This window comes from Mirounga angustirostris, unplaced genomic scaffold (assembly GCF_029215605.1).
Source record: "Mirounga angustirostris isolate CCGP_5_RB_7025 unplaced genomic scaffold, mMirAng1.0.hap1 SCAF_2, whole genome shotgun sequence".
NCBI lineage: Eukaryota > Metazoa > Chordata > Mammalia > Carnivora > Phocidae > Mirounga > Mirounga angustirostris.
In genome coordinates this window covers 43,945,998-43,973,981 of record NW_026991710.1, presented here as the reverse complement: position 1 = coordinate 43,973,981, position 27,984 = coordinate 43,945,998, and the positions used below count along the sequence as shown (strand labels likewise).

At 34.0% G+C, this 27,984-nt stretch overlaps 1 protein-coding gene across 17 annotated transcripts in view; it reads left to right on the top strand.

Moving 5' to 3' along the window:
• Positions 1–27,984, top strand: part of CLOCK (clock circadian regulator) — a 152,333-nt gene that overhangs the window by 6,842 nt on the left and 117,507 nt on the right. For 7 of the 17 annotated variants that reach the window (XM_064584503.1, XM_045881120.3, XM_045881123.3 and 4 more), the window contains exons 3-4: positions 23,587–23,673; positions 27,653–27,794. The exons of 6 other annotated variants lie outside the window; for them this stretch is intronic. The gene's annotated coding sequence lies outside the window, so the exon portion shown is untranslated. The remainder of the gene's footprint in view (positions 1–23,586; positions 23,674–27,652; positions 27,795–27,984) is intronic. 4 more of the 17 variants (XM_045881118.3, XM_054508918.2, XM_045881117.3 and 1 more) reach the window with 3 other exon arrangements.

Below are 27,984 nucleotides of genomic sequence, written 5' to 3'. Positions count from 1 at the left end.
ATCACCCAAAAAATTGACATTAGCTTTATATATGATTTCTGTGACATTTTATTCTACTCCTAGGTATCTGGATCTTCTAGTTTAAGTTGGGGAGAAAAACTAAGTTAAATTACTTTCAAGAGAAAATAGATAAGATCTTACAGACAGTTTAATGCAGTAGTTTTAGTGTGCCTTCTATTGTCTATTTTTGGAAGTTTCTCAGGTTTAATGAATATACTTTAGATAGTGACTGCTTTTTTACTTTTTTCTGTTGTGAAAAGTAGGAAGTTTTTAGATGGTATTGTCTCAGTGATATGACCAGATGGTTAAAATATCTGGTTTTATTTATTTATTTATTTATTTATTTATTTATTTATTCTAAATAAAGCTTATTTATGGCCTGAAACTTAATAACAAAGAAAGCATACTACTTTAACAAGATCTTAATTACTAACATTGATAGTGTGGTGTAGTGATTAAGAGTGCAAGATTCTAGAGCTAGCTTGCTTGGCATTCAAATCCTGGCTTTACTGCTAGGTGGTTGTATGACCTTGGACAAATGTTACTTCAATTTCTCATCTGTAAAAGGAAGATAATACTAGTTTATAATATGATGTGAGAATTAAATGAGACAACACATGCAAATTACTTAGAACAAAGAGCATCCCATAGTGAAGTGGTCAATAAATGTTAGTTTTTCCCGGTTTTGTTATTTTCATAGTGTATACCAGATAGGACTCTTACCTTTTTTTTCCCTCCCTATTTAAATATATTTAAATAAGTTGCTTAGAGTTTTGTTTTTATATAGAGAGTTTGGGAATATTTGACCTTTTTATGTGACTTAGAGTAATAAAGTTACTAGAGCATGGTTCCAAGATGCATGGTGGTGTATATTTTTCTTTTGACGTCCTTTGCCAAGTTTTGATTCATGAAACTGGTAACTGGTTTTCTTCTGTGTTGAAACTTAAATTTTAGTTGAGGTAATATTAGAAAAAATTATTTAGGAAACAACCCACAAATTAAAATGAAAAATGTTAGGACTTAAATTTTATTTTACAAGTTTAACATATAGTACAATGGAAATATCAGATTTTTATTAGAAGCAAGAGAAGTCAGGGAACCATTAGTTAATGGGAAAACCTATTTCCAACTCTTACCTGATAATTTTTATCTCCATCAGAGATGGTGATGATATGATGTATTTATAATTATAAAGGTGTAAAGGTTTCTTAGTTTCAAGATTAGAGTTCATTGTGTGAAGTAAGTTTATATCGTTTAACTTTTTAGGCTTGATCATGTTCTTTTTCTGTAAGTCTGGTACTTTCTTGGAGCTGATCATTAAAATTTGTAAACTGTTTTTTTTTTTTTCTTTTGAAAAGTGTTGTGGTTTTTATGAAAATGGGTCTTGCTCCTTAGAAAAGAATTAAAGTGCCAGAAACTACAAAGAAAATCTGTGATGGAAAAAATCACCTAAAATCTCAGGGATGAGCCCAGTTAAATTTTTTTTTTCAGTATTTTCTGAGGCATTTGTGTGTGTGTGTGTGTGTGTGTATGTATGTGTGTATACCTGTTGCAATTTTATGGTAAGTGGGATATGTGCAGTTTTTTAAACTTTCATGTTTTCTGGATGTCTTTGTGAATACAGATTATATTTATTTTAATCAAGTGTTAGTCTTTTACTTTGAATATTTAGTTCATTTACTTTTTTACTGCTAAGTTTGCTGCTACCATCAACTTTGACTTCTTTGAATCATCTGCTTTCATTCCTTTTTATCCCTTCTGTTTTGCTTTCTTTGGAGTTATTTTTATTGTTTTTTTCCTCCTATTTGTTTGTGAGTTATATATTTTTTTCATTATATCTTTAGTGGTTATTCCAGAGATTATAACAAGTATACTTATAGTACAAATGACTACTTCTATCATTCCCCAATAATGCAAGTTTCTTACATTTTAACTCCTCCAACCTTTTTGCATTATTATTGTTCTGTATTTTTTTGTACATATTTTAAACTGCATAAAGCATTATTAGTATTATTTTAGGCAGCCAATTTTTGTTAATATTTACGCTTTCTAGGTTTCTTCCTTCCTGTCTTTTTGTGTTTCTGCGATCGTTTTCCTTCTGTCTGAATAGCTTCCTTTAGTATATATTTTAATACTGGCAATACTACCTACTGACAGTGATTTTTTTTTTTTTTCATTTTTATTTGAGACTGTCTTAATTTCACATTCTTTTTTGAAGAATATTTTTTACTGAATAAGTTGGTAGTTATTTTTTTTTTCTTTATTAAAAAAAATGTTTTGTTGTCTTCTGGCTTTTTGTTGAAGTTGGCTGCCAGTCTTATTGAAGGTAATTATCACCTTATAGTCTGGCTGAGAATAATGTGTCTATTTATTTTCTTTTGACTACTTTTTTTTTTTTTTTAAGATTTTTATTTATTTAACAGAGATAGAGAGCACAAGTAGGCAGAGTGGCAGACAGAGGGAGAGGGAGAAGCAGGCTCTCTACTGAGCAGGGAGCCCGATGTGGGGTTCATTCCCAGGACCCTGGGATCATGACCTGAGCTGAAGGCAGCCACTTAGCTGACTGAGCCACTCAGGCGCTCCTCTTTGACTACTTTTAAGACTTTCTCTTTTGTCTTAGTGTTTTAGCTGTTTGACTATAATGTGTTGAGGTGTGCTTTGTATAGTATTTTGTTTTATGTTCATAGAGCTTTTGGAATTAATAGTTTGATGCCTTTTAATTTGTGGATGTTCTGTTATTCCTCTTCAAATATTGCTTCTTTTACCCTCTTTTCAGATTCTAATTTAGACATATTACAAGTCAATGATCATGTTCCACATATCTCTTAAATTTTTTCTCAGTATTTTACTTGGGTATCTTCTATTGACCCGTATTCCATTAGTAAAACTATTTTCTCTTTTGTTGAAACATATCTATTGTATTCTTAATTTTATGTTGTGATTTTCAGTGCTAGAGAATTAATCCTATTTTACAGATTTTTAATACTCCAATTCTCCTGAATATAAATCAGTTACTTAAATGCTTGTCTGTTCTAGTATTTGCATCTTCTACTGGTCTGCTTATATGGTTTGTTTTTCTGTTGGTTATTGGTCATGTTGTTGTATGTAGCTCTTCACATGCATGCTTTCTTTTTCTTTTTCTTTTATTTTAAAGATTTTATTTATTTATTTGACAGAGAGTTCGAGGGAGCACAGATAGGCAGAGCAGCAGGCAGAGGGAGAGGGAGAAGCAGGCTCTCTGCTAAGCAGGGAGCCCAACGTGGGGCTCGATCCCAGGACCCTGGGATCATGACCTGAGCTGAAGGCAGATGCTTAACCGACAGAGGCACCCAGGTGTCCCCCGATGCTAAGTTTCTGAAGGAACTTATCCATTTCATGTCTGTTGTAGAATTTATTGGTAAAGTTGTTTATAATCTTAATATCCTTTAAATATCTATAGAATCTATAGTGAATTAAATATATAATCCATAGAGATTCAGTAGGACTTTAAATCTGTGTCTTTTTCACTTGATCAGTCTAGCTAGAGATTTATTAATTTTATTAAGGTTCTCAAAGAATCTGCTTTTGGTTTAGCCAGTTTTCTCTATTTTGTTGTTGTTTATTTCCTACTTCTGCTCTGAACTTCATTACTTTCTTTAATTTTGGTTTTAGTCTGTTTTCTTTTTCTAGTTTCTTAGGGTACAAGCTGAGGTCATTGATTGCCTCTCCACCTCCCCCGTGCCCTGTGTGCTATAAACTTCCCTCTAAGTACTGCTTACAAAATTTTATGTATATCTATTTTTCCATTTTCATTCAGCTCAAAATAGTCTCTAATTTGCTTTTTGGTGTCATCTTTGACCAATACATTATTTAGAAGTGTGTTAGTTTCTAGATATTTGAGGATTTTCCAGAGGTCTGTTATTTTTAAGTTAGTATCATTGTGATTAGAGAACATACTTTATATGACTTGGATCCTTTTAATTGAGATTTGTTTTATGGCCCAGAGTATGGTCTATCTTGGTAAATGTTATATGTACATTTGAAAAAGAATATATATTCTGTTGTTATTGGCTGATGTTATGTAAATGTCAATTAGATCAAGTTGGTTGATTGTTTTATAATCTTTTATTGAATACCAGACGTTGTGATTAAAAACAAAATAAAGTAAGCATTACTGAGTATGTTTTGCCAGACAGGGTCCCCTTTTTCTTCTAGGCAGGTAGAATGGGGAGCCAATCATCTTAATTTATACGGAGGCTAGATTGCTATTTTAGTAGTTTGATACTCTTCCTCTTATTTGCCTTATTTGTACAGTGTGGTCTTCCAGGACTTTCACTTCAAAGCCTGATGGTCTTTGTCCTCTTAGAAGTGCCAAAGGTGGGAAATTTCACTTTGCTGTTCAAAGTTTTTCAGTTTTTTCAGTTAACTATTTAGCTTTCTTACCCTACACAGTTTTAAAATTAAGCAGATGTCCTTGTGGAGAGAGTAGCCTTGATCTTGAAGTCCCTGCAGTCTTCCAGTTTTATTACTCCAGCCCGGTGTGAACACGAAAAGCTCTTCTGAGTTCTTGATTCTTTAGCATCAATGTTCTGCACAGGACAAGTCTGTTTTCAGCCTCCAGCCCATGCTCATAATCAGGAAATACACCCAGTGACAACTGCAGATCATCTAAACACTTTTAAAAGATTCTTTCTTCTCTAGAATTTTAGACTGTCTTGTTCTCTCTCTTTCCACATCTTTCTGCAGAATAGGATTTTTGTAACTTATTTAGCTTTTCTAGTTGTTCTTGGCAAGAATATTAGCCTACTGTAAGCTATTCTGTTTTACCTGGATGTGGACTTATTTTTAAAGCTACACACAATACTTAATTTCCATGAGCAATTTTGTGTTAAGTATTTTATTGTATATTAGGTAGTTGGATTTTAGTTTTTGACCTAGCTTACTTCTTAAAACTCGGATTTATTTATATGTGGTAAAGTTTACTCAATGTAAGTATACGTATTACTGAATTTTGACAGATGCGTTCTTGTATCCACCACCACAATCAAGATACCGAAAATTCCTGTCACCCTGAAAAATTCTCTCCCCACTGGCAACCACTAATCTGTTTTCTATTAACACACTCTTGCCTTTTCTGCAAACGTAATATAAAAGAAGTCATACTTTATGTTGTCTTCTGGGTCTGGCTTGCATTTAGCATAATGCTTTTGATACTTCTCTTGTCAGTAGTTTGTTTCTTTTTATGGTTGAATACTATTTCATTGTATGGAATATGACATAATTTGTTTATAACTGTCAGTTGGTGGATGTTTGGATTGCTTCCAACTTTTGTCCTTGAACAAAACTGCTAAACATTTTTGGACATGGTTTTTCACCTGGGCAAACATCTAGGAATGGAATTGCTGGGTTGTATGTTTAACTTTACAAGATACCATCAGACTGTTTCCTCAAGTGGGAAACTTTATATCTTCCTCAGAAATAGGAGTTTCTGTTGCTCTACATTTTTGGCAACACTTGGTATTGTCACTGTTTTGAATTTTAGCCATTCTAGTGATTGTGTAATGGTGTATCTCATTGTGGTTTCAATTTACATTTTTCTAATAGCTAATGATAGTGAGCATGTTTTCATGTGCTTATTGGTCATTCCTGTGTTTTCTTTTGTGAAATGTCTAGTCAAATCTTTTGCCCATTTAGAAAAATGGGTTGCTTATTGAAACATAAAAGGTTCTTTTTCTCTAGTATATTTTGATATGAAGTTCTTATCAGATGTTAGAATTGTGAAAGTTACCTCCCAAGCTGTGCCTTCCTTTATTTTCTTGATGGTGCCTTTGAAAAGTTTTATTTATTTATTTATTTTAAAAATTTTTTAAAGATTTATTTATTTGACAGAGAGAGACACAGCGGGAGAGGGAACACAAGCAGGGGGAGTGGGAGAGGGATAAGCAGGCTTCCCACTGAGCAGGGAGCCCGATGCGGGGCTCGATCCAGGACCCTGGGATCATGACCCGAGCCAAAGGCACATGCTTCACGACTGAGCCACCCAGGTGCCCCTTTGAGAAGTTTTAAATTTTGATGAAATATAATTTATCAATTCTTTTATGCTTCAAATTTTATGTTCAAAGAAATACTTATCTACCTCAAAGATTTTTCTCATGTTTTCTTATAGAAGTTTTATAGTTTTAGCTTTTGTGTTTAAGTCTGATTCATTTCAAGTTATTTTTTTATAGTATGAAGAAAGGGTTGAGATTCTTTAAAAAAATTTCCCCCCCCCACATAGGGAAGTTGTTCTAACACCATTTGTTGAGAAAAGATCATCCTTTTTCTGCTGAATTACCTTCCTGCTTTAGTCAAAAATCAACTAACCATTTTGTGTAGGTCTTTATGAAATCTGTTTTATGTAGGGATCTATATGTCTATCCTTATATCAGTATCTTAATGTCTTGATGATTGTAGCTTTAAGTCTAGTAATGGAAGTTCTCTAGCACTGTGCTTCTTTTTCAAAATTGTTTTTGTTTAGATTCCTTTCATTTCATATGAACTTTAAGATTAACTTTGGCCACTCATATAAAAATGGCTACTGGGATTGTGATTGGTTATATTGACTCTATGGATCATTTTAGAAATGATATCAATACCAAGTCTTTTGATCCACAAACACAGTATAACCTCTCCATTCATTTAGGCCTGTAATTTCTCTCAGCATTGCTTTTATAGTTTTTAATATACTTTTAGTAGTGGACTTTATCTTTTTCATTCAGCAAGCATTTATTGAGCATCTGTTGTGTGCCAGGTACTGTTCTAGTTGCTGGTGTTACAGCAGTGAACAAAGTAGGCAAAAAGCCCTGCCTTTGGGGAGCTTATATTCCAACTGGAGGAAGCTAAATGAGAAACCATTAAGTATGTTAGATGGTCATTAGTACTATTGGAGAAAAACCCATCAGGCTGTAGGGGGTTGTAGTATATGAATGTGAGGTGGGTAGGCAGGGTTTAAAATTTTAAATTGGATGAACAGAGAAGTCTTCAATGAGAAGTCAGTATTTGAGCAGACCTTAGTCTGCTACGTACATGAATAATGAAACAACTATCAGTTTCAGAAGGAAAAGGGGAAAGAATGTGGGAGCTTGAGTGTGCCAAGTATGCTAATTACTGCCTATGAAATAACTAGAAGTCAATAGCACTTAAAATCAGTAAGTGTAGTAATAGAAGTATACCTAACAGTAGAAAGGTAAACAGTAAGAAAGCTAATGTGTTTGGTTGAAATATAGTGATGAGAAAGGGAGGAGGAAAAATAAACACATTGAATCATAGCTTGTAGTAGAGAACTAAAAGGTAGCATATAAAGAAATAGAGGACTAAGTTCATTATATATGGATAGGATTATAAAGATGTCCATTAGTACAGTAATAAAAATCTTATTAAAAGTAACAGAAGGGCGCCTGGGTGGCTCAGTTGGTTAAGCGACTGCCTTTGGCTCAGGTCATGATCCTGGAGTCCCGGGATCGAGTCCCGCATCAGGCTCCCTGCTCAGCGGGGAGTCTGCTTCTCCCTCTGACCCTCCCCCCTCTCGTGCTCTATCTCATTCTCTCTCTCAAATAAATAAATAAAATCTTTAAAAAAAAAAAAAGTAACAGAAAACTGTTCTGTAAAATACAAAGAGGATGGAATTAAGCAATACAAAGATGAGTACTCTAATTGTAACATTTCATTTTATAATGAAGTACCAAATATCTGTACAAAAATAATTAAATTAATAATCAGAAGGCAAAAAGCACACTAGAGATTTATTCACAAAAACCATAACTGGTAGAAGACCATAGTGTGTCAAATAAACAAAACCTTAAGGCAATAGAACACCTAAGTACCACAATTAATAAGCAAAATTTGTAGGTTAAGCTGAATTCTACCTTGAAAATAGGCACCATACCTTCTCAAGCACCTATAGAACATACACAAAAATTGATTCTAATACTAGATTGTAAAGAAAACTTTAATACATGCCAGAAGATAGGAATAATACAGAGCTGTCCACCTAATGTGGTAGCTACTAGCTACATCCAGCAATTTAATTAACATGAAATAAAAGTTAAATTCAGCTCTTAGTCTCACACGCCTCAATAGGATCGATTGACTTTGGGATGAGGAGAAAAGAATGCAGATTGAAGGTAATGTAAGTGAACTAAATCATTCACTTGCATGGCAGGGAGTCAGTAGACATAATTTGATAATAAAGACAAGATATGTTACCTGTAATTATGGAGATAAATACAAAAAGTGAAATACAAAGTGATTGTTTCTAGGCAGCAGGACTGCAGGTAAGGGACAGATAGGCTGGCTGCCTTTCCATTATAAGCCTTTTTGTCCTATTTTCTTTTTAAACCATGTATATGTATTATCAATCATATGTAAATTTTGAGAAATTGGTAGGATAAATAAAAGCACTCTAGAAACTGTCTTGTACAATAGTTTTTTATCCATTAAACAATAAATATGATTTCATTCCTTTGTATAAAGTGAAAAATACTCTAGTTCTCTTAAGATTTGATTACAGATAATTTACACTGAAAGTACAATTTTTTTTTTTCAGGTACCAGTAGCCTAGTCGTCTCTTCTACTTATGAGGATAGCAAGTAGTTCTCTGTGATGGGCATATACAGCTTATCTTTACATGACAAGAATACTTAATTTTGATTTCAGTAGTCAATAAAATATTTGGAGCACCTTAAGATTTTTAACTGAAATAAATACCTTTCAAACAATAAAAGCACACTTAAATGGATTAGGAAATAAAAATCAAAACATGTACTCATAGCCTGTAAAGATTTATGATACATTTCAAAGGCATTTTTCTCTTGGAATTTCTAGGGAATATTTTAAATATAAGGAATGACATCTTTAATAAGGACACAGGACAAATAATTATGAAATTTTTAGAATTTGTAAAATGAAGGTACTGGTTATTATTTAAGGTACCACTTTGTATTGTATAATTTATTCACAACTGCTGTAGTTATTCTATTTTTTCAAAATATAGTATTACATCTTTTTATGAAGTCACTACAAGAGAGGAAATATAGTTAAGGGTTAGGGTGAAAAATAAAAAGTTTTGCCCTGTAATCTGAGAATATTGCTAGAAAACACATAGGCAGACTATATCAAGACAGTGTCACTTGTTGAACGGGTACAGTATTTGTTTCCCAATTTCCCAGATAGACTGGCTAAGCCAGGTTTTACAGTTTGACAGTCTGAAATTATCAATATATTGTAGTTTGACAATTGAAGTAAGCTTTACACTTAAATAAAATTAAACATGGGAATTAAATATAAACACTTAGCTTAGAGAAACAGTATTACCCAACAAATTCTCAAAAAGAAAATTCAAAAAAGAAGTAGAAACCATTAAAATAAACAAATTCTAGAGTTGAAGAATACAGTGATTGAACTGAAGATTTCAATAGATTCAACACTAGATTCAGCCAAGCAGAAGAAAGATGACGACAGGTCACTTGATAGAGCAAAAGTAAAGGGGAATGAAAATGAGTGAGGAAAGCCTGTGGAATGATGAGATACTATTAAACTATTCATTATTGAAGTCTTGGAGGAAGAGAGGAAGAAAGGAGCAGAATGCTAATTTTTAAAGAAATAATGGCTAAGAACTTCCCAAAACTAGGGAGAGATTTGGCCATCCAAGTTCATGAAGCTAATAGGTCCCCCCAAATTTCAAACCAAGAATCATCTTCTCCAAAACATTATAAGACTGTTAAAGTCAAACATAAAAGTTTAGAAGCATCAAGGGGGTAAAAAAAATTGCTTCCATGTAAGGGAGCCCCCAGAAGGCTGTCAGCAGATTTCTCAGCAGAAACTTTGCAGACGAGGACAAAGTGGGATGATCTAAAGTGCCAAAAGGAAAAACCTGCCAACCAAGAAAACTACCTAGCAAAATTGTTCAAGATTGAAGGAGAGCTAAAGACTTTCCCAAACAGACAAAAAGTTGAGGGTGTCACCACTAGACCTGACCTACAAGAAATGCTGAGAGGAGTTCTTCAAGCTGAAATGAAAGGATGCTACTTAGTAATGTAAAAACTTAGGGAATTACAGAACATGTTGGTAAAGTAAGTATATAATCAAATTCAGTATTCTTACAATAAAATATGTGTTAATCACTAAACTAGTATAAAAGTTTAGAGGGCAAAATTAAAAATTATAGCTGCAGCAATTTATATGGGCACATAAAAAGTAAATTCAACATCAAAAATAAAATATGGGACGGGGCATGAAAGAATGGATTTTTTGTATGTGACCGAAATTGTTAGCTTAAAATAGACTGTTATGCCTATAAGATGTTTTATGTAAGCCTTGTGGCAACCACAAAGCAAAACTTGCAGTACATTCACAGAAGCTAGAGAAGGGATTCAAAACATACCACTACAGAAAATCAGTTCACAAAGACAGCAGAAGAGGAATAAAGGAATGAGGGGACTACACGAAACAGCCAGAAAACAATAAAATGGCATTAGTAAGTTCTTACCTATCACTAATTTAATACAAATGGATTAAATTTCCAAATCAAAAGGCATAGAGTGGCTGACTGGATTAAAAAACAAGACCCAACTATAGGCTGCCTACGAGAGACTCGTTTTGGCTTTAAGGACACATGTAGGCTCAAATTGAAGGGATGGAAAAAGATAATCTATGCAAATGGAAACCAAAGAAAGCAGGGGTAGCTATACTTATATCAGGCAAAATAGATTTTAAGTCAAAAACTGTATCAAGAGACAAAGTCATAAAATGAAAAAGGGGTTGATTCATTAAGAGGATATCACAATTATATATGTACTCACTATTTGAGCATCTAAACATATTAAGAAAATAACAGATAATCAAGGGAGAAATAGCAATCCAATAATAGTAGGGGACTTCGATACCCCACTTTCAACAGTGGCTAGATCATCTTGACACAAAATAAGGAAACACTGGACATGAAATATACCTTACACGTAGAACAGAACATTCCACCCAACAGCAGCAGGATACACATTTTTCTCAGGTGTACATGGAACACTCTTTAGAGCATATCTTAAGTCACAAAATAAGCCTTAGCAAATGTAGGAAGATTAATTTCATATCAAGTATCTTTTCCAACTACGGTGGAATAAAATCAGAAACAACAGGAGGAAAACTGGAAAATTCACAGTTGTGTGGAAATAACACCCACCTGAACAATCAGTGGGTTAAAGAAAGTAAAAGAGAAATCAAAATACAGTTGATCCTTGAACAACACAGGGTCGAAAATCCCGCATAGTCCAAAATCCAGGTATGACTTTTGGCTTCCTAAAAACATTACTAATAGCCTACTGTTGACCAAAAAGAAACCTTCCGGTCAACATAAGCAGTTGATTAAAACATATTTTGTCTTAGCAATCACAGTTTTGTAATACAGCTTGAAATCAGGCAGCATGATCCTCCCAGCTTTGTTTTTCCTTTTCAACATTTCCTTGGTGATTCGGGGTCTTTTCTGATTCCATACAAATTTTAGGATTGTTTGTTCCAGCACTTGGAAAAATGTCATTGGAATTTTGATTGGGATGGCTTTGAAGGTATAGATTAAGGAGGGCACGTATTGCATGGAGCACTGGGTGTTATACGAAAACAATGAATCATGGGTCATTACATCAAAAACTAATGATGTACTGTATGGTGACTAACACAACAATAAAACTAAAGTAAACATTTTGTATGTTTTGTGTGTTATATACTATATTACAATAAAGTAAGCTAGAGAAAAAATGTTAAGAAAATTATATGGAAAATTTATAGTACTATATATATGTGTGTGTGTGTGTATATGTATGTGTATATATATATAAACCCATGTGTAAATGGACCTGTGCAATTCAAATCTGTGGTGTTCAAGAGTAAACTGTATCCCTCAAAAATGGAAACACACCAAAACACATGGGATGTAGCAAAAGCAGTTTTAATAGGGAAGTTCATAGTGATAAATACCTTAGATTAAGAAACACAAATAAACAACATAATTACACTTCAGGGAACTAGAAAAAGAACACACTAGGCCCAAAGTTAGCAGAAGGAAGAAAACAAAGTTGAGAGCAGAGATAAATGAACTAGAGACTGGGACAACAATATAAAAGAGGGAAACTAATAGCTGATTTTTTGAAAAGATAGACTTGACAGACCTTTAGCTAGACTAAGAAAAAAAGACTCAAAATCAGAAATGAAACATTACAACTGATACAACAGAAATGGAAAGGATCATGAGCCTACTATGAACAATTATATGCCAACAAATCAGTTAGCCTAGAAGAAATAGGTAAGTTCCTAGAAACATATAACCTACTAAGATTGAATCATGAAGTAGAAAGTAGGGAGACTGAAATCGTAATCAAAAACCTGCCAATAAAGAAAACCCCAGGATCAGGTTTCACTGGTGTGTTCTACCAAATATTTGAAGAATAATTAGCACCAGTCTTAACACTTCCAAAAAATAGAAGAGGAAGGAGTGAGCACTCCAAAACTCATAAGACAAGCATTATCCTGATACCAAAGCTGGATTAGGATACTACAAGAAAACCCAATATTCTTGAGGAATATAGATGCAAAAATTCTCAACAGAATCCTAGCAAACTGAATTCAGTGGCACATTAAGAGGTTCGTATACCATCTTCAAGTGGGATATATCCTTGGGGTACAAGAATGATTCAGTGGGGGCGCCTGGATGGCTCAGTTGGTTAGGCGTCTGCCTTCGGCTCAGGTCGTGATCCCGGGGTCCTGGGGTCAAGCCCTGCATTGGGCTCCCTGCTCAGCGGGAAGCCTGTTCTCCCTCTCCCCCTCCCCCTGCTTGTGTTCCCTCTTTCACTGTGTCTCTGTCAAAAAAATAAATAAAATCTTAAGGAAAAAAATGATTTAACATACACAAGTCTGTGAAGGCGATACACAACATTAATAGAATGAAAGATAGAAATCACTATTATTGAATAGATACAGGAAAAGCATTTAATAAAGTTAAACATTCTTTCAAGATAAAAACTCAACAAATTGGGTATAGAAGGCACATACCTCATCTGTGAGAGAATAAGTATTTGTTGTTTTAAGCCACCCAGTTTGTAGTCCTTAGTTTTGGCAGCCCTAGGAAACTAATGCAAGTTCCTATTAAAAAAAGTGATGTGAAATTAGAATTAAAAAAAAAAAATTGGCACAGGCTTTAAGGAAAACTGCCAAAAAAGTAAACAGAAAAGTAACATGGAAAGGGCAGATGAGTCAGAATAAAACTTATTTTGGTAAATGGAAAGAAACTTTATAGACAAAATATACTTTGCACTCAATAAACACCAACAGTATAGCAACAAATAGTAAGGAATATGAAAAATAGAAAACGAAAACAGACACATAATTTACAAGGTAGAGAGCCTTTTAAAATTTTTTATTGTTAATTTTCTAGTTTTGTTACACTATAATTTCTACCAGGCTTGTTTTATAGCACTTTCTGTGGCGATGGAAGTACCATAACAGTGCTGGACTATAGTAGCCACTAGTCATAGGAAGCAGTTCATAAATATTTAGAGTATCTTTCCATTTATTTGTATTTTTGATTTCTTTCAGCTGTATTTTGTAGTTTTCAGTGTACAAGTTTTTCACCAAGTTGGGTTAAGTTTATTTCTTAAGTATTTTATTTGTTTTGATGCTATTGTAAATGTAGTTGCTTTCTTAATTTCCAATTTTCAAATTGCTGATTGTAGTGTGTAGAAACATAACTGATTTTTGTCAATTTTATATTATGCAGCTTTGCTGAAATCATTTATTGGTTTTAGCAGTTTTCTGGTGGGTGTAGGATCATTAGGGTTTTGTACATATATGTTACTGTGAAAAGACGTAAATTTTTATTTTTTCCTTCCCTATTTAGATGCCTTTTATTTCTTTTCTTGCCTAATTGCTCTAGCTAGGACTTCCAGCACTGTGTTGAATAGAAGGGATGCCTTGTTCCTAATCTTAGAGGAAAAGCTTTCAGTTTTTCATTGTTGAGTATGATGTTAGCCATGGACATTTCATATTAGGCCTTTATTATGTTGAGATAGTTCTATTCCTGGCTTACTGAGTGTTTTTATTGGGAAAGGGTGATTTTGTTGGATGCTTTTTCTGCATCACTTGAGATGTTCATGTGTGTTTTCCCCTTCATTCTCTTAATGTGTATTATACTGATAGATTTTCATATGTTGAACCATCCTTGCATTCTAGGTATACATACCACTTGATCATAGTACATAATCTTTTTAATGTGCTGTTGAATTTGGTTTCTTAGTATTTTGTTGAGGATTTTTACATCCATATTCATCAGGGATATTACTCTGTAATTTTCTTGTTGTGTCTTTTTTTGGTTTTGGTGTCAGGGTAATGCTGACCTCATAGAAGGGGTTTGGAAATGTTGCCTCATCTTTAATTCTTTGGAAGAGTTTGAGGAGAATCTTTAAATGCTTTAGAGAATTTTCTGTGAAGCCATGTGGTCCTGGGCTTTTCTTCCTTTGGGATCTGCTTTTATTTCTTGATTAATTAACTTTCAGTTGTGTCTCTTCACTTCCTGCTAAAAAAAGATGAGGATTTAGCTTATTTATACTGTCTTTAATCTTCTCTTTTCTCTCTGTATTCCAAAGTTTAAAACTTACTATATTTAGTTCTTTTATTATTTTTGCAACTGTAAATAAAATATTTGAATTCCTTAGATACTGTATTTTAAATCCCTACTATGTAAGATAAGAACACTAGGACTTCTGGGGTACCTGGCTGGCTCAGTTGGTAGAGCATGTGACTCTTGCAGGTTGTGATTTCGAGCCCCATATGGGGTGTAGAGATTACTTAAAAATAAAATCTTTAAATAATAATAAAAAAGGACATCAGGACTTTTATCCCTTTCTTCATCTTGTGTCTTCTGCTCCTTCATTTCCATTCCTATCTTTTGTATTTGGGTAGGTTTATAATGTAACATTTATGTTCTGTTTTGTAATGAGAAGAATTCAGGCTTGTCAGGTTGATTTTAAATATAGTAAGCTGTAGTTAATTATTGAGCTAGGGTTAATTTTGTTCTCAGTGGGTCCAAGGTCACGATGCTAATGGAACTCAAAAAATAAAATATTTGATATCTATGTTAGATTGACTATCTTTACTTACAAATAGTAAGTTTTTGAAAATCAATACTACTAGTTTGCTTTATAATCTGACTTTATATTACTAGTTTGCTTTATATTGTTCATCTTCTGCCATTATCATCTTTAATTGTGTTTTTCCTTGATAGAGAAAACGATACCTTCACCATATCCTTACATGTTTCCTGCTTTGAATCATAATATCTATTATTTGTTGGATGGAATCTCTAGTTGTCCTAAAGACATCTCTTTTAGAGCCCTCCTCCTGCCTGCTTTAGTCTTGATAGGTTTGGAAGTCTGTATATCTTTCATTCAAAGGTATTCCTGCATTCTGGGTTAGATTTACTGTTTCTTATATCCCACATACGTCTCTTTCATGGCATTCTCCCTCTTGCTGGAATGCATCCTAAATTAACTTCTGTATCCAAGGTACTTATAATTAAATTCAGTGTACAAGGTTCTAAATTCTTGCTGTCTTCAAACGACTTTGGCCTGGCTCATAATTGCTTGATAGTTTGGCTGGGTGTAGAAATTTAGATTCAGATTAATTTTCCCTCAGACCTTGAGGGTTTTGCTCTATTTTCTCTGGGTCAAGATGGTAAGAAGTCTGATGTTGTTCTGAGACTTGTTACTTTCTAAAGGACTCCTTTCCTCTCTCTTTGGAAGCTTCAGTATCTTATCTTTGTAGTTCTGGAATCTTAGTTATTTGTCTAGGTGTGAATTATTTTTGTCCTCACTGGACTCTTTGGAGTTGGTGGGCCCTTTGTGGTTAAAAATGCATGTGTCTTCCTTCAGGTGGGAAATGTTCTTTTGTTATTTCTTTGGTAATATTTCTTGGTTTTCTGTGATCTCTCATTATGAAATGGCTGCCAATAGAATGTTGGCTTTCTGGATTGATTTTACATCTTTCATCTCTTCTCATGTTTTCTACCTTTTCTTTTTTATTATGTGTCCTGACAGATTGCTTCAACTATATCTTTCTGCCTTTCTGTGAATGTCTGTAAACACATTGTTAATACTCCAGTAGCTTTATTTATTTTCTGCTTGTATCATTTCAAAAGGCAACATGGTAGAGTAGTTACAAGCTTATGCAATAGAACCAGACTGCCAGACTGCTTGGGTTTAGATCCCAGCTCCACCAGTTAATAATCTTAGGTCACTTAATGTGACCAAAATGAAGATAATAACTAGTTTGTGGGTAAAGGAGTTTATATTTGTAAAGCATTTATAACAGTTATTGGTGTAGCAAAATCTGTATTATTGTTTGTTAAATATATAGCGTCCTGGTTTTGTTTCACGCAGTGCAGTTTATTCAGGAATGTCTTGAGATTTTGTTTTGTTTTTGACTTTCCTTCTGTACCCTAAATAATCTGATTCTTCCAGGGTTAATTGATATTTATTATGTTCTTTTTTTAGCTGCTGTTTTTTATTGTGTATATATAGTTCTCTAATTTTTTTTTCCTCTAATTTCTTAAGAAAGTAAAATCTTCCTCAAATAATTCATGATTTTGTTTAAATGGAATATTTTAAACTATACAACAGTATACAGAATAGAATAATGAAATGACAGATGGAACTGTGTCACCCAGCTTTAATAATTGGGTCTTTTTTCGTCTATACTCTCACTTCTTTCCTAATATTTTCTTGAAGCATATTCTATGTGTCATTGATCTGTAAGTATTTCTAAGTATATTTCTAAAACTAAAGACTTTGAGTCTTTTTAAATTTTAGAACAACAGATGGGCCCTCTCCTCCCCCTGCCTTTACCTTTTTTCCCTCCATGTTGAAGGAACTGGATCAATTGTTCTATAGAATATTTCACATTCTGGATTTGTCTGATTGCTTTTTCCTGATGTCATTTTATTTATTTTCTTCCAGTATTAATGTAAACCGGAAGTTTGATCCAAAGCAGTGTTTATGAACTTTTTGTTTTCTTTTTTCATTATTGTCCCTTTAAAAGGGCCTTTTTAGAATTTTTTTTTTAATTATCCAGCTCCTGAGACCCAGGGGACAGATCATAGTGTTGTGCTTTGGAGGGTAAGAAACTGTTTTAATTTATTATTTAAGATCTTTTTACCTGTTGAGTGTGATATTGCTCCAGTTAATATATGATCTAGGGACGCCTCAGTCGGTTAAGCGGCTGCCTTCGGCCAAGGTCATGATCCCAGGGTTCTGGGATCGAGTCCCACATCGGGCTCCCTGCTCAGCAGGGAGCCTGCTTCTCCCTCTCTCTCCTTCTGCTTGTGCTCTCTCTGTCAAATAAAATCTTTAAAAAAAAAAAGAAAAGAAAAATGTTAAAAAAAAAAAAGAATATATGATCTAAGGGTTTGATCCTATTTTGACTCTTTTTCAACAAGAATATTTTATAAATAGTACTATGTATTACATATTACATCAGGAGGTACTTAATATTTGGTTGTCTCACTTTTGGAGATGCTAAGTTTGATTAGTGCATGCAGTTGGTGACACTATGATCCATTGTGAAATTCACTATCACTTTTTCTCCTAATTGTTTAAAATCTATTCATGATTATTACCCATCTATTTGTGTCATTTCTTTTGTTCTTATTAGCTGAAATTCTTTGAAGGACTAGCCCTCTCACCAGTTAGGTCTCTTTGGCTACCTTGAGATATGGTTTGACAGGACAGGCAAGAGAAGTGCATGATTAATTCTCTTTTATTTACCAATTTTTGATTGGCCCTTAATATATCATCAATATCCATTGGCTTTAATTTTATACTTTTTAAAATAGCATTTCTAGCTATTTGTAAGGACTAGTATTTCATGAGTGTTACTCTTTCTTAGAGGTCTTCCAAAGAAGAAAGGCAAAATTTACTGTTTTTAAGTTGACTAGAACTTATTCTGTCTTGCATTATATTCATTTATATTTAAACATTTATTATTTCATCATTTTAAGATTTATTTCATTATGACTCATCAGCTATTTCCATCTCTCCTAAAAAGATATGAAAAATATCAGAATGGTGGAATCACATTGCATGATAGAATATGGGGGGAAATTGTCATTTTTTCAGTTTTTATTTTAATTTTTTTGTATTACCCAAGTTATTGCATCATATTTCAACAAGTTATAAAAGAAGCCTGAAGACACACCATCCTTTGTAGGCTCCCTTTTAATTTTCATTGAATGCAGTTGAGAATTCAGAAGTTTTCATTTCTGTCCAAAATGGTTAAGAGAAGAAAAATGACAGTGGAAGATGTCTCACATCCCTTTGACAAATCAGCAGATGAATGCAAAGAGAAAAATAGCTCTTCAGGTCCAAACCAGCATTGTCTGAGAGAAATATAATGTGAACCACAAATGTAAGCCACATAGATAATTTAAAATTTGCTTTATAAAAGTTAACAAAGAAAATAATGTCATTGAGGAAAACAAGAAATACTTGGAATTCTGTTTAAAAATTAACACCCATGGGACAGCTTTGCTGGATTCTTCTGTCTCTTTGGTCAGATAAATTCTCTCCTTTCCTCTTCTCCCATGTATTCACCCTGAACAATCCAAGTTTTCTCATGGCTCTATATAGCTTGTTAATGTACTGGCTTGTGTTTGCTTTGTCTCCTTATATGCCTTACTTCCCTTTAACTTCTTCATATCCTGGCATGAACGCTTTCTTCCCAAGTGTCAGCTTGTACCTTTGCCCAAGGCTTTTTTTTTTTTTTTTTTTTTTTTAAAGATTTTATTTATTTGACAGAGACACACAGCGAGAGAGGGAACACAGCAGGGGGAGTGGGAGAGGGAGAAGCAGACTTCCTGCAAAGCAGGGAGCCGGATGCAGGGCTTGATCCCAGGACCCTGGGATCATGACCCGAGCCGAAGGCAGACACTTAAGGACTGAGCCACCCAGGTGCCCCAAGGCTGTCTTTTTTGAGCTGAAACAATGGCTTCTAAATTTGGCCACAACCTATAATAAATATATTTTATTTTATAACCATGTGTGTGTGTGTGTACACACATATATACTCATAAACATATCTGAAATGAAAGTTTTGGGAAGTACCCTTACCATTACTCGGAGTCTTATATTTTAACTTTTTTTCCCTTATCCTGTTTTATTTTTAAAATGTTGTTTATAACGCACTATATTGCTGGACCAAAGGGTTAGGCATTTGTAATTTTGTTAAGATACTGATACATTGTTCTAAATTTGTACCAACTTATACTCCCACCAGCAATGTATGAGAGTAATGTCAAAGCTGAGAAGTGCTTTCAAAATTCTACCCCTAGAGGATGTGACTCATCAGTGTTCTCAAACTTGATGGGCACCCATCCTGCTTGGGAATAGAATATCTTGTGCTTTAACTACCTTTTTAGTAGTGGTAGTAGTAGTGGTAGTAGAAGGACAAAGAAAGAAACCTGTGGGTTAGTTGAACTTTTGGGATTCCATCTTGATTGATCTATCATGTTTTGATTGTATCTCTTTGAATAGCTTTTTTATGGTTGCTCTAGATATTATTTTATATATACATAATTTATTGTAGCCTGCTGGTTGTTAAGTCCCTTTATCCCCCCTCCATTTCTAATATATTGCCTTTTATATTTTTTCTGCATATTTTGAGAACCATATCACACAGTGTCATCATTTTTGCTTAAGCCATCAAAAATAATATAAGAGAAGGAAAGTCTATTGTATTTACCCGTATTCTATTCTTTCCATTCTTCCTGATTTTCCAATACTCCTTCTTTTATCATTTTTTTTATGTTTGAAGAACCTCCTGTAGCTATTGTTCTAGGGTAGGTCTACTGGTGACAGATTTCCTTAGTTTTCCTTCATTTGTGGGTGTTTTAATTTCCCTCTCTTTCCTGAAGCAAATTTTGTCTGGATACAGGATTCTGGGTTGGCAGTTCTTTTTTTTCCAGCACTTGAAAAGTGTTTCTGGGCATCAAAAATATGAATGTAAATTGAAATTTAAAATGTTTATTAACTTTACCATAATGGTCTAAGTGTTAAAGAATTTTCTTCTAAATTATAATTACTATGATTAGGATATAAATATATTCTTGATTTTGCTTATTAAATAGTTTTTAAACATAAAAAAAACATGCATCTCTTTAGAGGGGATTCTCTTTTCATGGAATTTATGTATCCACGGATGAATATTATGTTAGAATGAGACTGGTTTTTGTGGAAATTAATAATAAAAAGAAAAGATATTAGGATATTATGAGGTTTACAAAAGATTATTGATAACTTTTTATTAAGTATATCATTTATAATAGAATATACAGTATATTCCTGATAAATTAATGTGTATCTAATAAGTTCACATAGGGATGAAAAACTGAGCAAAGAATTGGTTGATATGTGACAGTATGAAGGCTTGTCCAGATTAGAAAAAAAATATGGGGGCGCCTGGGTGGCACAGTCCTTAAGTGTCTGCCTTCGGCTTAGGTCATGGTCCCACGGTCCTGGGATAGAGCCCCACATCGGGCAGGAAGCCTGCTTCTCCCTCTCCCACTCCCCCTGCTTGTGTTTCCTCTCTCGCTGTGTCTCTCTGTCAAATAAATAAAATCTTAAAAAAAAAAAAGGATTTACTGTGTCCAGTATTCTTTCGACAAAAGTTAATAAAACTGTTTCTCAATAAAGAATATAAAACACTAACTTTGGTGTTTGCTACTTGAAAACATGCTGTTGAGGGGCACCTGGGTGGCTCAGTCGGTTAAGCGTCTGCCTTCGGCTTGGGTCATGATCCCAGGGTCCTGGGATCGAGCCCCACGTCGGGCTCCCTGCTCAGCGGGGAGCCTGCTTCTCCCTCTCCCACTCCCCCTGCTTGTGTTCCCTCTCTCACTGTGTCTTTCTCGGTCAAATAAATAAATAAAATCTTTAAAAAAAAAAAAAAAAGCATGCTGTTGATTTGACAGAAGTAAGAGCTCTCTTTTTCTTTTCTTTCGATAAGTGCTCTTTCCAACTCGTTAAATCCATGTAAGGTATCTTCAGTTCACAGATAAAAAACACAGGTGGCTGACAGAGTGTATTGATTTCTTTGTCGTTTTTTGGGAAATGGTGAAAGTACAGATCTTGAATTCTAATTCAAGATGCTTTCCAGATCTTGAATTCTAAATAATTCTAGATAAGTTATATAAGGAGTCTAGTCATAAGCTTTTTACGTGGATGAACTAAATTATAACACTCTTCAATATTTATCATCACTGTTTTCATTGGATTCTCTCTCATGTGAGCTTCTTAATCAAAAGTTTTTCTTCTCACCTCCCAAAGTTGTAGCAGCCCATTTGGGCCAAAATACCTCCTTTTTAATGTCAGGTATTATCATTAACAGAAGTGTAAGGTATAGGGAAAGACAAAACCACCTTAGAAATATGGTGCTTCCATTAAGGGTGTTCCCCTGATATCAGTATTTCAAATTACTTCTTTGGTGTTTTGGATGTTTTTACAATTCAAGGAAATGCATTGTAGTGAGATGTTAGATGTTTGAGAGATCTTTCTCTTGTGAACTGGAAGAAGGAGGATTATAAAATGTAGAGTGTAGGAAATGTAGAGTGCAGGAAAGGAGAAACAAGTATAATGCTCTGACCTTGATATTAATTCTAGTAAATGGTTGGTAATTCTGGAAATTAAGGATCTGGAAATTGATTCCCTTAAAACCATCTGATCCCCAGTGTGAAGACTGCTGGATTAAGGTTTAATCTTTCATCACTAGATTATAGTCTTGAGTCTAATGCTGCATAATATTCATATACATTTTATTTTCATTACTGTTAACTTCCTTAAGGACCTTTATCACTGTGCACTGATTATTACTATTTCTCTATGCTCTCTTTGAGTGAGGATTCTTTTTCATTCTTCCTGAGTATACTCCTCAGTGGAACAGTTTCTTATTCTCTCTCTCCCTCTTTTAACATGTGTATATTTTTACTCACAATCCACTTCCCTCAAGTTTTGATTCTCTTCTGTTGCATCAGATTTTGTCTGTGTGGTTGTTGGTTCTTCATTCATTCAAAAAAACTTAGGATACGTTGCAAAAATGTAATTGCCCAGGAGTGTCAAACATCATTGTATTTCAATGCCTAAAACTCCATGAGGGCAGGAATTTGGTGTGTTTTTCTTACCACTGGATATGTAGAACATACCATAGTGAGTGAATGAATAAGAACAGGATTTCCCAAACTCTTTCCCTAATAGAACTGCTAGTTTAAAAAAAAAACCAAATTAATGTCTTTTATTTTTGTTAATTGATATTTAAAATGGTACTTCTCTGGTAGAAGGGTAATGAAAATGCTTTTAATATTGTGGTGAGAAATGTTAATGTTTCTGATCATTTTAACTTTAATTGTTAATAAGACTTAATGGCCATGATTGGATAGTTTCATAAAATCATACTGGAAATACAGGGTCATAAAAGTACCTACTTCATAGGGACGTGAGGATTGAGTTAGTTAATACATACGTAAATCACTTATAACAGAGCTTCACACATAGTAAAGTGTTTGGTAACTGTTAGTAATTAAGGATGTTGTGCTCCCTGCTCAGCGGGGAGTCCTCTTCTCCCTCTCCCCCTGTTCATGTTCGCTCGCTCGCTCTCAAATAAATAAATAAAATCTTAAAAAAAAAAAAAGAATGATGCTGAGACTGACTTCTTTCCTATCATTCTGCAGGGGAATTTCTTGATGGTTAGTTGTCCAGTTCATTCATAGGGAGGCTGGCTGTTGGCCCAAGGCAGTCTTCCCTCGGGCCCTTGCAAAAGCTCCCTAAAAGGATCATCCTCCACAAGGATTTTTTCCTCAGCTTCCTTCCCAAGGGCCCCCCTTTGAGCCCTTGAGGCTAGTGGGCTGGAAGAACTTCAGGATGGGTCGTATATTGCAGTCAGGTGATGAGGGTTTAAAATGGGCTCTGCCTTTTACCCCATGTGACTCTGTGACTCAAGGCAAATGGCCACACCTGTTTCCTACCTTATCTATCTCCTCTCAGAGAACGTTCTTTTTATCTCGTTTCTTACTCTGAGCAGCCACACTGCACTTACTTTACTTCCACACAAATGCCATATTCTCTCTCATATCTGGCCATTTGAACATGCTGTTCACTTTGGATGAAACACTTTCTTTTCCCTCCTGCCTTGCTTTATCTGGCTAGATCCTATTCATGCTTACATTAAATGCCCCTCCTTTAGGAGACCATTCCTAACCAATTCCCACCAGACTGGTTTGTATTTCTGCCATGCTTTCCCCTAACAACATCATGATTCTTAAAGCCTTTCATCCCACTTGGAGTTGCCCTACATAGTGAGCTCCCACAGGGGTTGATGGGATCTGACATGTTCATTGCTTCATCCCCAGTTCCTGGCACATAGGAGGCCCCAATTAATGCTGTATACATGCATGGAAAAAAACTACCAGAGATATTGTTGCTTAGACTTTGGCTAACATCTCCACAGCTGCCCTTGTTTTACAGTATTTTTATTTTATTTTTTCCTGTAAAGCCGCTGAAACTTAGAAGCTGATTCTGTCACAGTTTAAGATGCCTTTGGAAAATTCTGCATTCTTCTTAGATGAATCTTTAGAACTTGGTGAGTTTCACTAGATACCTTCAGTTTTCATTTTGAGCTCAGAAATATGCCGTGTTCTTTCTTTTTCTTTTTTTTTCTGCGTAATTCAAAATTATTGGATATAGTGAGGTTTGCACTCTCCTGGCAAGAAGCATAGGACAAAGTATTATAAAAATATTTAGAGCATGATCTGCTACTTGTTTTGATAGCCTTAATTTGTCTTTAGAATTTTAATTTTTTGAGGAGTAAAGACTTATTGATTGGTAAGATAATTGATAGGGAGATATAAAGTATTTTCACTAATTCTTAAAATTTTTCAGTTACTACTCAGAAGTTAGATTTATAACATCTTTTTCTGAGATGAAGGTGATTTGCAAATGACTGAAAAATAAAATAAGAATTATTTCCTGTTATATTTTACGTGTAGCGATAAAGAATTAGTTAATGAGGTAAAGAAGGGCCAGTCACCCACATGCTCTAAAAATATTTAGAGCATGATCTGCTACTTGTTTTGATAGCCTTAATTTGTCTTTAGAATTTTAATTTTTTGAGGAGTAAAGACTTATTGATTGGTAAGATAATTGATAGGGAGATATAAAGTATTTTCACTAATTCTTAAAATTTTTCAGTTACTACTCAGAAGTTAGATTTATAACATCTTTTTCTGAGATGAAGGTGATTTGCAAATGACTGAAAAATAAAATAAGAATTATTTCCTGTTATATTTTACGTGTAGCGATAAAGAATTAGTTAATGAGGTAAAGAAGGGCCAGTCACCCACTGCAGCTCCAGCTTTTATAAGCAAGTCTATCAGGAGTCTGCAAAATACCGAATCCAGCCTGTTGCTTGTTTTTCTATGACCTATGAGCTAAGAATAGTGTTTAAATTTTGAAATGATTAGAGGAAAAGAAAATCTCAAAAGAATACTATTTTGTGATGTGAAAATGATATGAAATTCATATTTCAGCATCTGTGAATAAAGCTTAATTGTAACACAGCCATTCTTTTTTTTACATATTGTGTATGGCTGTTTTCATGTTCCAGTGGCAGAGTTAATTTAAGTGCAGTAGTTGCATCAGAGACCTTAGGGTCCAGAAAGCCAAAAGTATTTACTGTGTAACCTTTTACAGAATAAGTTAGCTGACCTATGCTCTTCATGGTTGGAGAAGTATTTGTAGGTTGAGTGCTAGTAGCTTCATCTTCAAAATAGGGAAAAATAATACCATTCCTCTCTGAAAGCAAGAGTCTTGGGTTTACTAAATTACAAGTTTCCTAAGGGTAGATACCAGGCCTGTTTTTTAAACAATGGATGCCGCCATAGCTATTGTAGGCCTGACACATGGTTGGCACACAGTCAGTGTTGAGTGAAGAACAAGATCTGTTGTAGCTCTGGTACCTATTATATGTATGTATGATCACAGTAATTCTAGTTTCTATAAAGGTTTGCTTATTGGGGCTGGGTGTTTTTTGTTAACTGTAGGAGAGAATTTAAAAACAAAAAAAAAAACTGTAGGAGAGAATTTTGATGAAAACAGTAATTTTCTCTGGATCTATTCTTTATAGATAGCCATCAGATCATTGGCCAGATTTATTTGTCTAAGTTGATTATATATTGTTATTTTTTGAAATCTTAAGAGAGAGGATAAACCACTAATTCAAAAATTACCAATCTCAAAGAAACTTAGAAGCCTCCTTCTTATAAAGCTTTAAAATGTACTAAAAGCTAGTATTAGATAGGAAGATTCATATATTCTCATCTAAGTCCTCTGACACTTCCCCAACTTATCCACTGAATCTCTTTTTTAAATGAACCTTCCTGTATAGTTTGCTCAAGAACCCAGCTTTTAAAATATTATCCTACAGAACACCTTGTAAAGATCAGATAGTTTAAATGACATTTAGTTGAGGAAAACTATTCCAGATTAAAGGAGTCTATGGAGATCGGAAAGCTAATTGGACAGATCCTGTATTGGAGGAGGAGGAAAGCCTTAGAGGACTTCATATGCTCAGTTAAAAAAAAAAAAAAAAATTGGAAAATAGACATTAAATAAAAATTTTGTATAATAAATTTCCTGAAGTTAGTAACTATATTATGGCTATTTAAAGGAATGTCTTTGTTCTTAAGAGGCATATGTTGATGTATTTAGGGGTAAAAGGGTATGATATATACAACTTATTCTCAAATGGTTCAGCAAATGTTTATCCATATATGATAAAAAATGCGAATGTTAATTGATAAATCTGGATGAAATATACATAGGAGTTTTTTTTTAACTATTTGTACGCTTTTCTGAAAGTTTGAAAGTATTTCCAAGTAGAAAGTTTAAAGAAATGCCATTAGCAATTATCAAAAGACCTAGAGATTATGTCCAAATACTGTTGCTTTTAAATTACTATTTACTTTCATTAATAATACACTTACAGTGCTTGTACTTTTTTCAAAGTGCTTTCACACATACTCTGTTTACATGTTGGTACTATTCTGAACAGTATTTGTTTGTTGGGTGGTTTATGATTAATTTGTGGTTGTCAGTGCAGATACTCTGTTCTATATGATTCTTTACTGGATTTAATAAGTTTGACTTCTAAATATTTTATAAAATTAAGTTATTTTATAGTAATGTGGAGATAAAATGAAATAGAACTTTGCAAATGTAAAAACTGGTATGCAAAGACAAAGTCTTTAGAAGTATTCTTTTTTTTAATTTATTTTTTATTTTTTTTTAAAGATTTTATTTATTTATTTGACAGAGGGAGAGACAGCGAGAGCAGGAACACAAGCAGGGGGAGTGGGAGAGGGAGAAGCAGGCTTCCCGCAGAGCAGGGAGCCCGATGTGGGACTTGATCCCAGGACCCTGGGATCATGACCTGAGCCGAAGGCAGACGCTTAACGACTGAGCCACCCAGGCGCCCTATTAGAAGTATTCTTGCTGATTATCTCATCAGTTTTTTCAATCACAAGATCATAGTTAAATACCAATTGGTAGAATTTAGAACTTCAGAAAAATCTTAGGTATAATGCGTTAAATTTTCTTCTGCCTGCTACTTTTCTTTAATGTTCACTATAGCTTGTTTTATTAAAAATCTATTGTGTTCCCTTAGCTCCATAAATATGCTTGGTTTTTAAAAGTAGATCTGGTTTTACTGTCTTACATTTATTATATTTTGACCTTAAATTTATTATATTTTGAAGGAAATTCAAGAGTTAGGATCTATTATAGTATTTCTCAAACTGGCATTAATAATTGATGACCTTTTTGAGCTTTTTATTTAGTGCCAGACATTATATTCTAAGCGTTCTACATTTAGTAATTTATTTCATTTTCACAACAGCCTTATGCTAACACCTTGCCTTGATTTGCTATTCAATTCTAGCTAAAACTGCTGCTAAGCCTCAGTCTTAAGTTTTCTTACCTCTCTTTTTTTTTTTTTTTTTTTTTTGGCCAAATACAAATTATGGAAACTAAGGATTTGGAACTTAATATAGAAAAATTGATCAATAGGGGCACCTGGGTGGTTCAGTCAGTTGGGCGTCCAACTCTTGGTGTTGGCTCAGATCATGGTCTCAGGGTTCTGGGATTGAGCCCAACATTGGACTCCGTGCTCCAAGGGGAGCCTGCTTGAGGATTCTTTCCCCATCTCCCTCTGCCTCCCTCCACTTGCCCGCGCACATTATCTCTGAAGAAAAAAAAGCCATTTTAGAATTTTTAGATTGTAAATAATGGGACGGGTCTAACTTCAGCCTAGACTTTCTATTGCCTTCATAATTTGGGAAGGATCCATGTATCAAGATAATTCTTCAGTAATTGTACTGAAAAGAAGTAAATATGACTTTTAGTATCCAATTAAGCAAACTGATAATAGAAATGTAGTTTTCCTAGACTTGAATTTTACCAAGTAAAATAACCAAAAAGTTAAAAATTTAAAAATTAAGGGACTGGTATAGTATTGCTAACTTTTAAAACTTTTTGCATTGAATTAAACCATGCTTTTTATAAAGTGGATAAATCTTGAATATCCTTTTGATGAAATTTTATGAAGTCAATACCCGTTTAAACAATACCAAGATCAAGAGATAGAATATTTTCATCAATCCAGGAGCCTCCTTCATGCCCCCTGACAGTCAACACACATTTCCAAAGGTAACTATTATTCGCACTGCATTTACTATTCATTAGTATTGTCTAATTAGTATTGTCTATTTTTAAACATCTTTTGACTATCTTTTTTGATCAACATCTTGTATATGTGAGTCACGCATGATGATTCATATAACATTAATTTATTCCTTTTCATTGCTTTGTAATACTTCATTGTATATTGCCACAGTTT